Genomic DNA, 14,608 nt, shown 5'->3' on the forward strand with positions numbered 1-14,608 from the left:
TTTGAGATTTTAGACATTTTTTTTTTTAATGTCACCACCATATTCAGGGACCTCCAGTGAAATAAATGAGAGATTCAGATGAATCTGCTTGTAGTTTTGTGTGGTATATAAGGTCAGTGTCCAAAGAGCAACCCCTTACCAGGGGGAATGCAAGTACACTCTAATTAGAAGAGGCAAAGTGCTCTCTGTCTGTATGAGTACCACTAAGGACCAAGCTAAATGGTTCCCCGCCCCCTCCTAAAATCATACTATTCAGTAACTATATCACTATTGTAACTTGTGGAATTTATTGAGTTATCAACAGAAAGAAAGATGTTTAAAATATTTGCCTATTAACTGATAGCTTCAAAAATCTTGCTCACCCATCACAGGTTCATTCCTAATTTTATTAAAGCTTTTAACTATAAGAACTTGAATTCAATATACAATAAATCCACTTTCTAAATTTGTGTGAGGTTTCTCAAGTTTCCTCTTCGAGTTAGACTTCATGTTACTCTCACTTGGTTCTTGCCTGGGAAAATCCCATGGACAAAGGAGCCTGGAGGGCTACAGTCCATGGTGTTGCAAACAGTCGGACATGACTGAGTGACTGAGCACAGACACCATTTGGTTACATTAGCCCAAACCAAAGTGATAGTAAAGAAAAATTGAAGGTGCCCTAACAGTCAACAAAAGGCTGGGCATGTCTTGGGGAAGCTGTCTAGTCGGAAGCCTTGTGAGAGAAGACCTGTGGTCCAAACCTCAGCTGTCCTGAGCAGGAACTACAAGCCACCTCATGATAACCGAGTACTTGAAAGGCAGTGGGTCCAAATTGACATGGACACAAATTGAGAAGTTTTCACTGTTAAAAGCATATCTATTTTGAAGATTTAGTATGAAAACAAGAAAGTATACTATTGCATTAATAATTTTTACAACATAACTTGTTGAAATGATAATACTTTGGACATATCAGCTAAATCAACTATAATTTAAACATAATTTCATCTGATTATTGTTACTGTTTAAATGTGGCTACTGGAAAATATTAAACCACATACATGCCTTGCATTATATTTTTATTGAACAGTCCTGTCTAGAAGTTAAATCAATGGGCTTTATTGGAAGCCCTTGATTCTCTTGCCAGCACAGTTTGGCTTTGGATGATACATAGAATCATAAAAGCCCTCAGTTTCTTCATCTGTGAAATGGGGATAATAACACTTCCCACTTACTGACGTCATAGGGAAGTAACTATAATATTTAATGATCCAGAGCTTGTAAATGTTGAGTTCTTTGGATCTTCTAACGTGAAACTAGTTTTGTTTTTTTTTTTTTCTTTTTTAAATTCCCTGAGGACTAGACTATGTGAATAAACAAATAGAGTGCATGGGAAAACACCCACACACTCACATAGCTCTGGCCCGTTTTCCTTTTGGTGAATTTATAGTGGCCACAGACAACAGGGGAAGAAAAAAAGAATCATGTTCTTAAAAATGCCAAACGGACTGCTGTCAGGCATGTCTAAACTTCATATGGCCTAAATATCTGTAACTCTAAAAGTGTCCATACTGGACTGGTAATTTTTGAAGCTATGGGGACATGGGGCATGGAATTTTATTATATGTTTGTGTGTGTATGTATATTTATGTGTGTGTGTATGCATTTGAAATGTTCACAATTAAAATGTTTTGAAAAAATAACTAATGACCATTCTGCCCTATCTCATCTCTTGAAAATTTAAAAAATTTCCTTTATGCTTTCCATGACATTGTTGTAGGCTGATGCTCTCCTTCATAATAATTTTACATTTGCAACCATTCTGCCAAAAGAATATTTTTGCCCTGAGCTCAAGGTTAGATGAAACCTTTCTTTTCCTCATGACTTCAGAGCGAAATGATCCTAACATAAGCAGGAATAAATGAACCAGGATGAGTCAATGAAAAACTCATCCTTCTTCTTCCTCCCTAACTTTGTGGTGTTTTAATAGTTAGTAATTTAATTCTCTTGATGTCTCTTTCCCCCAGTGGAATCAAAGTCTTTTTTTCCCCTACCCCCAATCTCAGAATTGATGGTGTGGATATGAGGGATGCTTGTTTTTAAGCACCACGGGGTTTTTTGTTGTCAAGATGGACCCGGGTTTTTCCTGAAACACAGGAAGCATGAAATATTTTCATCCTCTGAAGAAGCAGCCTCCTGACCCGCTGGAGCCAGTGCAGTCATGCTGAGTGGTCTACGTTTTCCTGTTCCTTTGCTTTGTACAACACGGAAGTCTTGTTTGATGTCTAAATATGAGGATGCTGGAAATTTGGCATGCCAAAGCTTCACTTTATATCCGTAATTTTCACATCCTTTATTGAGAACTACACACTTGCACATTGTGGTAGGCTTTGAGGGGATGGGTAAACAGATGTCAGCAATTATATTTATGTATCTACTTCAGGTGTATAGCAAAAATGTCCTTCAAAGGATGACTGCATTAGACTGGGGGAGGATGTTGTGTGTGTGTATGTGTGTGTGTGTGTGTGTGTGTGTGTGTGTGTGTTTGATTGAAACTAGAACAATAACGTGAAATATCATTAGGTGCTGAAAATCATAAACCTTAGCCTACGGCTCTGATAAAACCCAGGAGACAATCTTCTTGTTTCCTTTATCGTTCTGTAGGCAAGTAACTTTTATCCCCATTTGATCAATACAAATAAAAATGCTAAAGCCTGGGGAATTAAATAACATGATTAAGCCGCACAGGTCATTGAGGGTAGGAGTGAGTGGAGGGGAAGAATACTGAATGTACTTTGGAGAGAATTAGTCACTTAGAAGAGTAGTCATTTGAAGTGGAGAATGGTAGCTATCGATTGAAATCATCCTTTGCCTAATCTTTTGAAGGAATGATGCTGTCTTAGAGAATTTAAACCGAACAAGTGTTTCACTGAGTGGGAAAGCTCAGGGCCGTAAGCAGTTCCCAGTAGGCATCTTGGAGCTGCAGTAGCCTGGAGAACCAAGGTTTGAGCAGGGGCTTGAAAGGCCAACCGTGGGTACCAGTCTAGCTGCTCTGCCTGGTGGGACAACGTGAAGGGGAGTTGAGCCTGATGAGGGAAGCTGTGCCTGGAGGAGTAGGCTTGGGTCAAGGGGAAACACATGCTCATGAGGCGCAATAACACCGAGTCCCCTAGAATCCCGCAGCAGAGGAGCCTGTGTAGACACGCGTGTATGAGCACAGGTGACATTCTACCTGGTTGGATGCCCGCTTTGCAGGGCCCTAGAGGAAAGGCTGGGGAATATGTGTGATAGCCAACCATTGTGTCTGCTTGTGATAACTGAAACAGCTGAGGTAAATACAAGGTTAGAAAGTAGCAAAGATAATAGAAATATCTTAAGGGGTGGGAGGGAGTGCTCCAGACTTCCAGGGATGGTTTTACAGAAAAAGGTCCATCAGTTTGTTGTCTCCTGAGAGCGGAACCTGAGGTAAGGATCTAGGTGCATTTTGGTTTAATTGGGAGCACGTCCCAGGAGGCATCAGGGGGTCAGGGATGAGGGAGAGCTACCACAAGGGTATTTTATCAAGGATCCCCTGTGGGCAGTGGGACGTGGTTCCACCGGGACTTCCTGAAAAACAAGCACAATGCCTTCCAAAACTGTCCACTTAAAAGACAGGAAACTGGAGTACTTAACCACTGGCTCCTGTCTGCACTGGTGGAGAGTTCCCTCCGGGGACTGTGCTTGCATATGGGAGCTGCACAGGGAAGCTTGTGGGCCAGAGAACTGAAAGAGGTCTGCTGGGTTTCTTGAGGTGGAGCCGCGTGGCGTGACTTACATCCAAATGCACTTGGAAGTCTCCAAGGTAGGTTCAGCTGCTACTGGTGCTGAGCTGAGGGATGCAGTCATGGAGCTATCTGCGAGTGGAAACTGTGACTCTAGGTTGATAAAAGATTAGAAAGCCAAAGAGACGTGTAGAAGAACATTCGCTGAGCTCCATGGTATAAAAGAGCAAGACTGCTTTTAGAAATTTAAGGAAGTGAGTCAAGATAAAGCTGGGTATTCTACACAGAAGACAAATCATAGAGACAAGAGTCATTCTATGGAGTTTCAATTTTGTATTTTTAGAGTCCAGCATCTAGGTCAATAGTGTCCAAAGTAGACATTCCTTTTTTAAAAAACTTTTTTTATGTAGACAGTTTTAAAGGTTTTATTGAATCTGTTATAACATTGCTTCTGATTTATGTTGTGGTATTTTGGCTGCGAGGCATATGGGATCTTAGCTTCCTGAGCAAGGATCAAACCCATGCTCCCTGCATTCGAAGGCGAATTGTTAACCACTGGACTGCTAAGTCCTTTCTTAATTATGTATTTTTTAATCCTAAAAAGGAAAGAAAATTGAACTTGATAACTGTTTAATACATGGCTGGGCCACAGCACTGGCATTCAGTCTTGGTAACACAGAAAATGTCATACATGGTGTGGGAGGAAGCATGTAGAAAGCATGGGAGTGCCTCCTCCCACCAGGCAGTGCGGCGGTAGCAACACTGCCTCGTTTGCTCTCATAGCCTGTTGCAATGTGTTGTTAAGTGAAGCTGGTTGGATAGAATCATGGACTTAATTAAGGGGTATTCACTGAATTTCTTCTCACAAAATGGACAAGGGCATTAAAGGAGATTCTTGAAAAGAACCATCACCTTGAAGAGAATACCAGTTAAGAAATGGTAAGAAAACAGAAGTGTGAGCAGCATTGACTTTATCCTGTTCTTACAGCAATTGCTTCATCCATCCTGTTATGCGATAACAAGCAGTTAAATAATAATAAGTAGGCCCCCCCAAAAAAAGCAGAAAAATAGAAATAATTAAGAAGACTTGGGACTTCCCTGGTCGTCAGGTGGTTAAGACATCGCCTTTCAATGCAGGGGCTGTGGATTTGATCCCTGGTCAGTGAGCTAAGATCTCATGTGCCTCATGGCCAAAAAAAACAAAACATAAAACAGAACCAGCATTGTAACAAATTCAATGAAGACTTCTCAAAATCTCTAGACAAGAACACTGAAGTGTGGGCTTAAAACCATTGCTACTAAAAATATAGTCCAGGTCACACCTTAAGAAGACACTTTCTGGAGATGTTAGCTATTGTAAAATCACTTTGATTTGTAAGCTTTTTGGAAATAGTAAACTGTTTCATATTCTTTTTTATATTTCTACTTCTTGCCTTTTTTTTTAACTACACATAAGGAGTATTAGTACAGTATATGTGTATAATGTATAGACAGAATCCATATACGTATATATGTACATGCATGCACATATATATATTTAAATATGCATGTGTTATTGATAAAGGCTAAAATTCTCTCCCCTTATTATCAGACTCTGAAACAAGGACCAGGGCAGGTAATTTGCTTGGGAGGTGATTTCAGGAAAGACACAAGAGGGTGAGGAAGTGACACAGAAAAGAGAGAAATGCCAATAATGGGTGTGAGTACAGCAGACAGCTAGTGCTCAGTTCAGTTTGGGACCATCTAAGAACCACATGAGTGCACCCTAAAATTGCCCACTGAGAGCTAGGATTGTTGGGCTATTTTCCACTGATTCATATCCCTCATTTGTTGAGCTTTACCCACGGAGGCACTTAATTGCCAGATTTTCCAATGTGCCCCTCCGTGTGCGTCATGAGGTCCCTCTGTCCAAGGATGCAGGCCCCTGGAGAAGGCCCCATGCAGTGATCAGAGGACGCACGCACCCGTGGGGGCAGTTGTGTCCACATGCTGGGTACTGTTTCCTAAATCATGGGTGGAAACAGAGTTGCGGTAAGTGGATATAAGGCAGGACTTTGAGAGTGTCAGTTATTATCCCCATCATAAATATTAGAAGATTGGTGTTCTAGGTAGAGGGAGGAGATGTATGCTTGATGGAGATGTTCAGAATTGAGGTTCAGAAAGGTGACTTGGGGAGCAGTGTGATAGTGGATATTTTGGAGACACAGGAGATAGGAGACTGGAAGACCTGTCTTCCTGATGCTGCAGTAATCCAAGTGACCAGCGAAGGTGGATCTGAGGAGTAAAGTCTAGGGGTGTGTTTGGCCTAGTATTAAGGATCTTGGTGGCTGATCTGATGTTAGAGAGTGAAAGAAGAAACCATAGGTTGATCCCCAGACTTTGCCTTGAGTTACTGGATTGATAAAGACCAAGAAGAATAGAAGACAGGGAAAGGGAGGTGGTGTAATGGTCTGTCTGAGCAGCTTCAGTGTCACATGTCTGAGGGATAAATAGCTAGCAGAGAGGCAGATAGAGTGTTCTGGAATCCAAGAGGGAGAGAGTTCAGTGAAAAACACTTTGGGAAGTATAAGTTAAAAGCACTTCCAGAAAAGTATCTAGGCAGCATCACTAGATTAGAAAAAGCATTTACAGATGTTTAGAAGGGAGTCTCTTCAATGTAATGTGCACAGAAACTACTGTGTGATCCTGCTAAAATGCAGATCTTGGCTTAGGGCATCTGAGGTGAGGCGGGAGAGTCTGCATTTCTAACCAGCTCCAAGGTGATGCTGATGCTGGTGGCTTTGGAACATGGTGAGTAGCAGAGATTTAAAGGATGAGATGAAAGAAGGTTCTAGAAGTCTGACCGTTTAAAATTGACATGGGGAAAATAAAGCAATACCCCCTGAAATCTGCACTCATAACATTCGACAGATTAATAAGGAAAACTTGTCTACAGATTCACCATGGAATACTTGCTAAGAATGGCTCAGTGACCAAAGTCAGTGCAGATGTTTTTGACTGCAGACAGGATAACGTATATAGATATAGCTGGGCAAAATGAGGTGGGTAGGTTGTGGAGGAGTAATTCTCTGAAGCCTTATTCAATTTCTTGCTTAGGAAAGCAGTACTCAGTGGAAAAAGTTGATTTTCTCTAAGAAAGTATATTTAAGAGATAGCAGAAAGAAATGACACCCCACTCTAGTACTCTTGCCTGGAAAATCCCATGGACAGAGGAGCCTGGAAGGCTGCAGTCCATGGGGTTGCTGAGGATCAGACATGACTGAGCCACTTCACTTTCACTTTTCACTTTCATGCATTGGAGAAGGAAATGGTAACCCACTCCAGTGTTCTTGTCTGGAGAATCCCAGGGATGGGGAGCCTGGTAGGCTGCCGTCTATGGGGTCAAACAGAGCTGGACACGACTGAAGCGACTTAGCAACAGCAGCAGCAAAGAAATGAAACCCAGAGAATTCAGTTTTCTCCCTTGCTTGGTTGGTCCTTTGGGAGATGCTAACCAAATGAATACCCAGAAGTGAAGTAGGGGGGTTGTAGACACGATGTAGAGAGAGTGCAGGTATATTAATGACAATGAAGTCATTGAGAAAGACAATCAGACACAGAACCGGAGGGGGAAAAAAAAAAAGAAAATGGAGGGAAGCAAACTCAACACTAAATAAAGAATTAAAGTACCTTGACTGTGGTGATGGTATCACAGTGTTAGCCTATGTCCAAGCTCATCAAATTGTATACATTGAATGAGTACAGCTTTTTTGCATATTAATTATACCTTAATAAAGCTGTAAACAAAGTTTAAAGAACCGCAGAGAAAATTGGGGTTATGCTGTCCAAGTGACTAACAGATCCACAAACACAGCCAAACAATATGGAAATAAATGCACTTCAGTTCACTACACGCTGGAACACAAATGGGAAAATGTGAAAGTCAGTTTTGATCAAGAAGTTAATTGAGATTGTCAAGCTTTAAATTAAGAATTTAGAACAGAGACAGAAGAATTCAGAACTTATACCCAAGTAATTACGGCAAAATATTTATTACAGAGTATGAGAAGTAAGTGTGTGCCTTGCTACTCAAAACATTTGAATTGATCTTTGAAGATGTCTGGCTATGAAGAAAAGTAAACGGTAAAGGCTGTTACTTTCTTTGTCAGGTGTGAGAATCCTTTGCTGGTTATGTCTGATGGATTTCTTTCAAATCCTTGTTCTGCATCCAGGAACATGCTCCTGTAAAAATATGAATAGCTGAAGTCCCTCAAGCAAATTGTCCCCTTCAGTTCAGTTCAGTCACTCAGTCGTGTCCGACTCTTTGTGACCGCATGAACCATAGCACACCGGGCCTCCCTGTCCATCACCAACTCCCAGAGTCCACCCAAACCCATGTCCATCGAGTCGGTGATGCCATCCAACCATCTCATCCTCTGTTGTCCAGTTCTCTTCCTGGCCTTAATCTTTCCCAGCATTAGGGTCTTTTCAAATGAGTCAGTTCTTCACATCAGGTGGCCAAAGTATTGGAGTTTCAGCTTCAGCATTAGCCCTTTCAATGAATATTCAGGACTGATCTCCTTTAGGATGAACTGGTTGGATCTCCTTGCAGTCCAAGGAACTCTCAAGAGTCTTCTCCAACACCACATTTCAAATGCATCAATTCTTCGGTGCTCAGCTTTCTTTACAGTCCAACTCTCACATCCATACATGACCACTGAAAAAACCATAGCCTTGACTAGATGGACGTTTGTTGACAAAGTACTGTCTCTGCTTTTTAATATGCTGTCTAGGTTGGTCATAACTTTCCTTCCAAGGAGTAAGTGTTTTTAATTTCATGGCTGCAGTCACCATCTGCAGTGATTTTGGAGCCCAGAAAAATAAAGTCAGCCACTGTTTCCATTGTTTTCCCATCTATTTGCCATGAAGTGATGAGACCAGATGCTATGATCTTCGTTTTCTGAATGTTGAGCTTTAAGCCAACTTTTTCACTCTCCTCTTTCACTTTCATCAAGAGGCTCTTTAGTTCTTCTTCACTTTCTGCCATAAGGGTGGTGTCATCTGCATATCTAAGGTTATTGATATTTCTTCCGGCAATCTTGATTCCAGCTTGTGCTTCTTCCAGCCCAGCATTTCTCATGATGTACTCTGCTTACAAACATGCATATTTGTGTGAATATATTTTCTTACTCATCTATAATGAAATCTTTCTGAAATCTTATAAGTAATGGATGTCAAAAAGAAAAAATACCATCATCTGGATCTTAACTATCACAACTTTAGACAAGAACTTCTAAAAAATTTTTAATTTTTAAAAAATTGATGTATAGTTGATTTATAATATTGTGGTAGTTTCAGATGTACAGCAAAGTGATTAAATTATACATATATGTTTTATCCAGACTCTTTTTCATTATACATTACTACAATATACTGTATATAGTTCCCTGTGCTATACAATAAATCCTGTTTGTCTATTTTATATACAGTGACATACTGTCAGTGTAGATAAGAATTAAAAAAAAACACTTTAATTTTGCATTGGGGTATAGCTGACTAACAAACTATGATGTGATAGTTTCAGGTGAACAGTAAAGGATCTCAGCCATACCTATTCATGTATCCATTCTCCCCAAACTCCTCTCTCATCTAAGCTTCCACATAACATGGAGCAGAGTTCCCTGGGCTATTATAGAGTAGCTTCTTGTTGATTATCCACTCTAGATATATCAGTGTGTATATGTCCATCCCCAACTCCCTAACTCTCTCTTCCTACCTTTCCCCTGGCAACCATAAGTTTGCACTCTAAGTCTGTGAGTCTCTTTCTGTTTTGTAAGCGACTTCATTTGTATCATTTCTTTTTAGATTCCACATATAAGGGATGCCATACAGTATTTCTCCTTCTCTAGACAAGAACTTCTAAATGAACATTTAACTTAATATGTATAGAAAGTCATTTAAAAACACAGTAAACATAAAATATGTTAAATAATGATAATTTCTAATGTCTTTCCAACCAATGTTTGAAAATATTTTTTTCTCCACATTTCAAAGACAAGTAATCATTCATTTCTCTGTGTGCAGAATAACAAAATTATGTCTAATTGTTTTTCTGGAAACTGATTTATTTATATTGTGCCATTCATTATTATTTTCTCTTATTAATATGTCATGTACTTCCCTTTTTTTTCTTCCAATTTTCTCCAAGAAATAAGTAACACAGCATTATATGGTTTAAGGTGCACACATAATGACTTGACTTCCATACATCATGAAATGATTACCATAATAAGTGTAGTGAACATCCATTATCTCAGATAGATACAAAGATAAAGTAAAACCATATATTTTTTTTCTTCTGATGAGGACTCAGGATTTACTTTTCTGTAGCTGTTCAGTTGCTCAGTCATGTCCATGACCCCATGGACAGCAAATGTCATGCCTTGCTGTCCTTCACCATCTTCACTCTGCTTGAACTGACGTCCATTGAGTTGGTGATCCTATCCAACCGTCTCATCCTCTGTCATCCCCTTCTCTGCCTGCCTCCACTCTTTCCCAGCATCAGTGTCTTTTCTAATGAATCGGCTCTTCCCATCAGGTGGCCAAAGTACTGGAACTTCAGCTTCAGCATTAGCCCTTTCAATGAATATTCAGGACTGATCTCCTTTAGGATGAACTGGTTGGATCTCCTTGCAGTCCAAGGGACTCTCAAGAGTCTTCTCCAACACCACAGTTTAAAACCATCAATTCTCCAAGTATCAGCCTTCCTTATTGTCCAACTCTCACATCCATACATGACTACTGGAAAAACCATAGCTTTGATTAGATGGACTTTTGTTGGCAAAGTACTGCCTCTGCTTTCTAATATGCTGTCTACGTTGGTCATAGCTTTTCTTCCAAGGAGCAAGCATCTTTTAATTTCATGGCTGCAGTCACCATCTGCAGTGACATTGGAGGACAAGAAGATAAAGTCTGTCACAATTTCCACTGTTTCCACATCTATTTGCCATGAAGAGATGGGACCAGATGCCATGATCTTTGTTTTTTGAATGCTGAGTCTTAAGTCAGCTTTTTCACTCTTCTGTTTCTCTTTTCTCAAGAGGCTCTTTAGTTCCTCTTCACTTTCTGCCATAAGGGTGGTGTCATCTACATATCTGAGGTTATTGATATTTCTCCGGCAGTCTTGATTCCAGCTTGTGCTTCATTGTGACTCCTGGCATTTTGCATGATGTACTGTGCATATAAGTTAAATAAGCGCGGTGACAATATACAGCCTTGACGTACTCTTTCCCAACTTGGAATCAGTCTGTTGCTTCCTGTCCAGTTCTCTGTTGCTTCTTGATCTGCACACATAATCCTCAGGAGGCAGGTGAAGTGGTCTGCTATTCCTATCTCTTTAAGATATTTCTATAGTTTTTTGAGATCCACACAGTCAAAGGCTTTAGCATACTCAATGATGTAGAAGTAGATGTTTCTCTGGAATTCTCTTGCTTTTTCTATGATCCAACAAATGTTGGCAATTTGATCTCTGGTTCCTGTGACTTTTCTAAATCCAGCTTGAACATCTGGAATTTGGAAGTTCTTTGTTCATGTGCTGATGAAGCCTAGCTTGAAGAATTTTGAGCATTACTTGGTCGCATGTGAGATGAACACAATTGTGTGGTAGTTTGAGCATTCTTTGGCATTGCCTTTCTTTGAGATTGGAATGAAAACTGACCTTTTCCAGTCCTGTGGCCACTGCTGAGTTTTCCAAATATGCTGGCATATTGAATGCAGCACTTTTACAGCATCATCTTTAGGATTTGAAATAGCTCAGCTGGAATTCTATCACCTCCACTAGCTTTGTTTGTAGTGATGCTTCCTAAAGCCCATTTGACTTTGCCTTCCAAGAAGTCTGACTCTAGCTGAGTGATCACACCAGCCTAGTTATGTGGTCATGATTATGATGACCTTTTTGTACAGTTCTTCAGTGTATTCTTGCCACCTCTTCTTACTATCTTCTGCTTCTGTTAGGTCAAAACTTTTCTGTCTTTTATTTTGCTTGTTTTTGCATGAAGTGTTCCTTTGGTATTTCTAATTTTCTTGAAGAGATATCTAGTCTTTCCCATTCTATTGTTTTCCTCTATTTCTTTGCATTGTTCACTTAAGAAGCCTTTCCTATGTCTCCTTCCTCTTCTTTGGAACTCTGCATTCAAACGGGAATATCTTTCCTTTTCTCCTTTGCCTTTCACTTCTCTTCTTTTCTCAGCTACTTGCAAGGCTTTCTTAGACAACCATTCTGCCTCTTGCATTTCTTTTTCTTGGGGATATTTGTGATCACCTCCTCCTGTGCAATGTTATTAATCTTCATCCATAGTTTTTCAGGCACTCTGTCTATCAGACCTAATCCCTTGAATCTATTTGTCACTTTCACTGTATAATTGTAAGGGATATGATTTAGGTCATACCTGAATGACCTAGTGGTTTTCCCTACTTTCTTCATTTTAAGTCTGAATTTGGCAATAAGGATTTCATAATCTGAGCCACAGTCAGTTCCCAGTTTTTGCTGACTGTATAGAGCTTCACCATCTTTGGCTACAAAGAATATAATCAGTCTGATTTCAGTATTGATCATCTGTGATGTCCATGTGTAGAGTTGTTTCTTGTGTTGTTAGAAGAGGGTGTTTGCTATTCCTGGTGTATTCTCTTGGCGGCTTCATTTTGTACTCCAAGGCCAAACATGCCTCTTACTCCAGGTATCTCTGATGAAAGTAGAAATACTCTTGCATTCTGGTCCTCCATGATGAAAAGGGCATCTTTTTAAGGTGTTAGTTCTAGAAATTACTGTAGGTCTTCATAGAACCATTCAACTTCAACTTCTTTGGCATTAGTGGTCGGGGCATAGACTTGGATTACTGTGATATTGAATGATTTGCCTTGGAAATGAGAAATCATTTTGTCATTTTTGAGACTGTACCTAAGTACTGCATTTCGAACTCTTTTGTTGACTATGAGGGCTGCTCCACTTCTGAGGGTTCTTGCCCACAATTGTAGATATAATTGTCATCTGAATTAAATTCAACCATTCCCTTCCATTTTAGTTCACTGATTCCCCTAAAATGTCTGGGTTCACTCTTGCCATCTCCAGGTTTCTGGCAATTCCAATTTACCGTGATTCATGGACCTAACATTCCAGGTTCCTACAGGATATTGTTCCTTACAGCATCAAACTTTCCTCCCACCACCAGTCACATCCACAACTGGGCATTGTTTTCGCTTTGGCTCAGCCTCTTCATCCCTTCTGGAGCTCTTCTCTGCTCTTCTCCAGTAGCATATTGGGCACCTGCTGACCTGGGGAGTTCACCTTTCAGTGTCATATATTTTTGCCTTTTATACTGTTCATTGGGTTCTCAAGGCAAGCATTCTGAAGCAGTTTGCCATTCCCTTTTCCAGTGGACCACATTTGTCAGAACCCTCCACCATAGTTTTTTTCTTGTGATGAGGATTCAGGATTTACTCTCTTAGCAGGCTTTATATATAAAATCCAGCAATACTAATGATATTAATCATGTTGTATGTTACATTCCTAGTACTTATTTATCTTATAATTGGAAGTTCGTACTTTTTAACCTCTTCATTTAAATCTCCTTCCTCTCCCCCGCCTGCCTCTGTTGACCAGAAATCTGATCTCCTTTTCTACAAGTTTGTTTGTTTGCTTGTTGGAGGGTGTTCCTGATGGCTCAGATGGTAAAGAATCCATCTGCAATGCGGGAGACCTGGGTTCCATCTCTGGGTTGAAAAGATTCCCTGGAGAAGGGAACAGCTACCCACTCCAGTTTTCTGGCCTGGAGAATCCCATGGACTGTATAGTCCATGGGGTCTCAAAGAGTTGGACACAACTGAGCAACTTTCACTTTCTCTTTGGTTGTTAAAAGTATAATTGACCTACAATGCTGTGTCAGCTCCTGGTGCACAGGATAGTAATTTGATGTTTTTGTATCTTTCAAAACGATCTCCACAATAAGTCTACTTAGCATCTGTCACCATACGAAGATATTACATTATTACTGACTATATTCCCCATTCTGTACTGTCCATTCCATTCTGATGACTCATTTATTTTGTAACTGGAAGTTTGTACCTCTTAATTTCCTTCATCTATTTCACTCATCTCACTATCGTCCTCCCTTCTGGCAACCACTTGTATCTATGACCATGTTTTTGTTTTGTTATGATTGTTCATTTGTTTTGTCTTTTAGATGCCACATATAGTGAAACCGTATGGTATTTGTCTTTCCCTGTCTGATTTACTTCACTTAACATAATACTTTCCAGGTCCATCCATGTCGAAGATTTCATTCTCTTTTCAAAGATTTCATTCTCTTTTATGACCCACATCTTATTTATCCTTTCTTCTATCAATGGGCACTTAAATTTGCTTCCATCTCTTGACTATTGTGAATAATGCTGCAGTAAATGTAGGAGTGCATATATCTTTTCAAATTAGTGTTTTATTTTCTCTGGGAAAATACCCAGAAGTTGAATTGCTGGATCATATAGTAGTTCTATTTTTAATTTTTTGGGGGCATCTTCATCCTGTTTTGCATAGTGGTTGCACCAATTTATATTCCCACCAAAAGTGCATGAGAGTTCCCTTTTCTCCACATCCTTGCCAACACTTGTTATTTGTTGTCTTTTTGATAATAGCAATTTGATAGGTGTGAAGTGATATCTCATTGTGGTTTTGACTTGAAGTTCCCTGATGATTAATGATGCGGAGCATCTTTTCATGTGTCTGTTGGCTGTCTGTATGTCTTCTTTGGATAAATATTCATTTAGGTCCTCTGCCCATTTTTAAAATCAGGTTGTTTGTTTTTTGATGCTAGGTTGTATGAGCTCCTTGTATAGTT

The 14,608-nt window shown here is 39.9% G+C and overlaps 2 long non-coding RNA genes across 4 annotated transcripts in view; both read left to right on the plus strand.

Annotated features, from left to right (window-relative positions):
• The window catches only part of LOC132657604 (uncharacterized), a 371,918-nt gene that overhangs the window by 269,624 nt on the left and 87,686 nt on the right, over window positions 1–14,608 (plus strand). The gene's annotated exons all lie outside the window — the stretch shown is intronic.
• Window positions 3,653–14,608, plus strand: part of LOC132657605 (uncharacterized) — a 91,967-nt gene continuing 81,011 nt past the window's right edge. Inside the window, exon 1 of the long non-coding RNA XR_009596013.1 lies at window positions 3,653–3,820. This is a non-coding gene — a long non-coding RNA (uncharacterized LOC132657605). The remainder of the gene's footprint in view (window positions 3,821–14,608) is intronic.

The sequence above is a fragment of the Ovis aries genome, chromosome 13, assembly GCF_016772045.2.
Source record: "Ovis aries strain OAR_USU_Benz2616 breed Rambouillet chromosome 13, ARS-UI_Ramb_v3.0, whole genome shotgun sequence".
In the NCBI taxonomy this organism is placed as follows: Eukaryota; Metazoa; Chordata; class Mammalia; order Artiodactyla; family Bovidae; genus Ovis; species Ovis aries.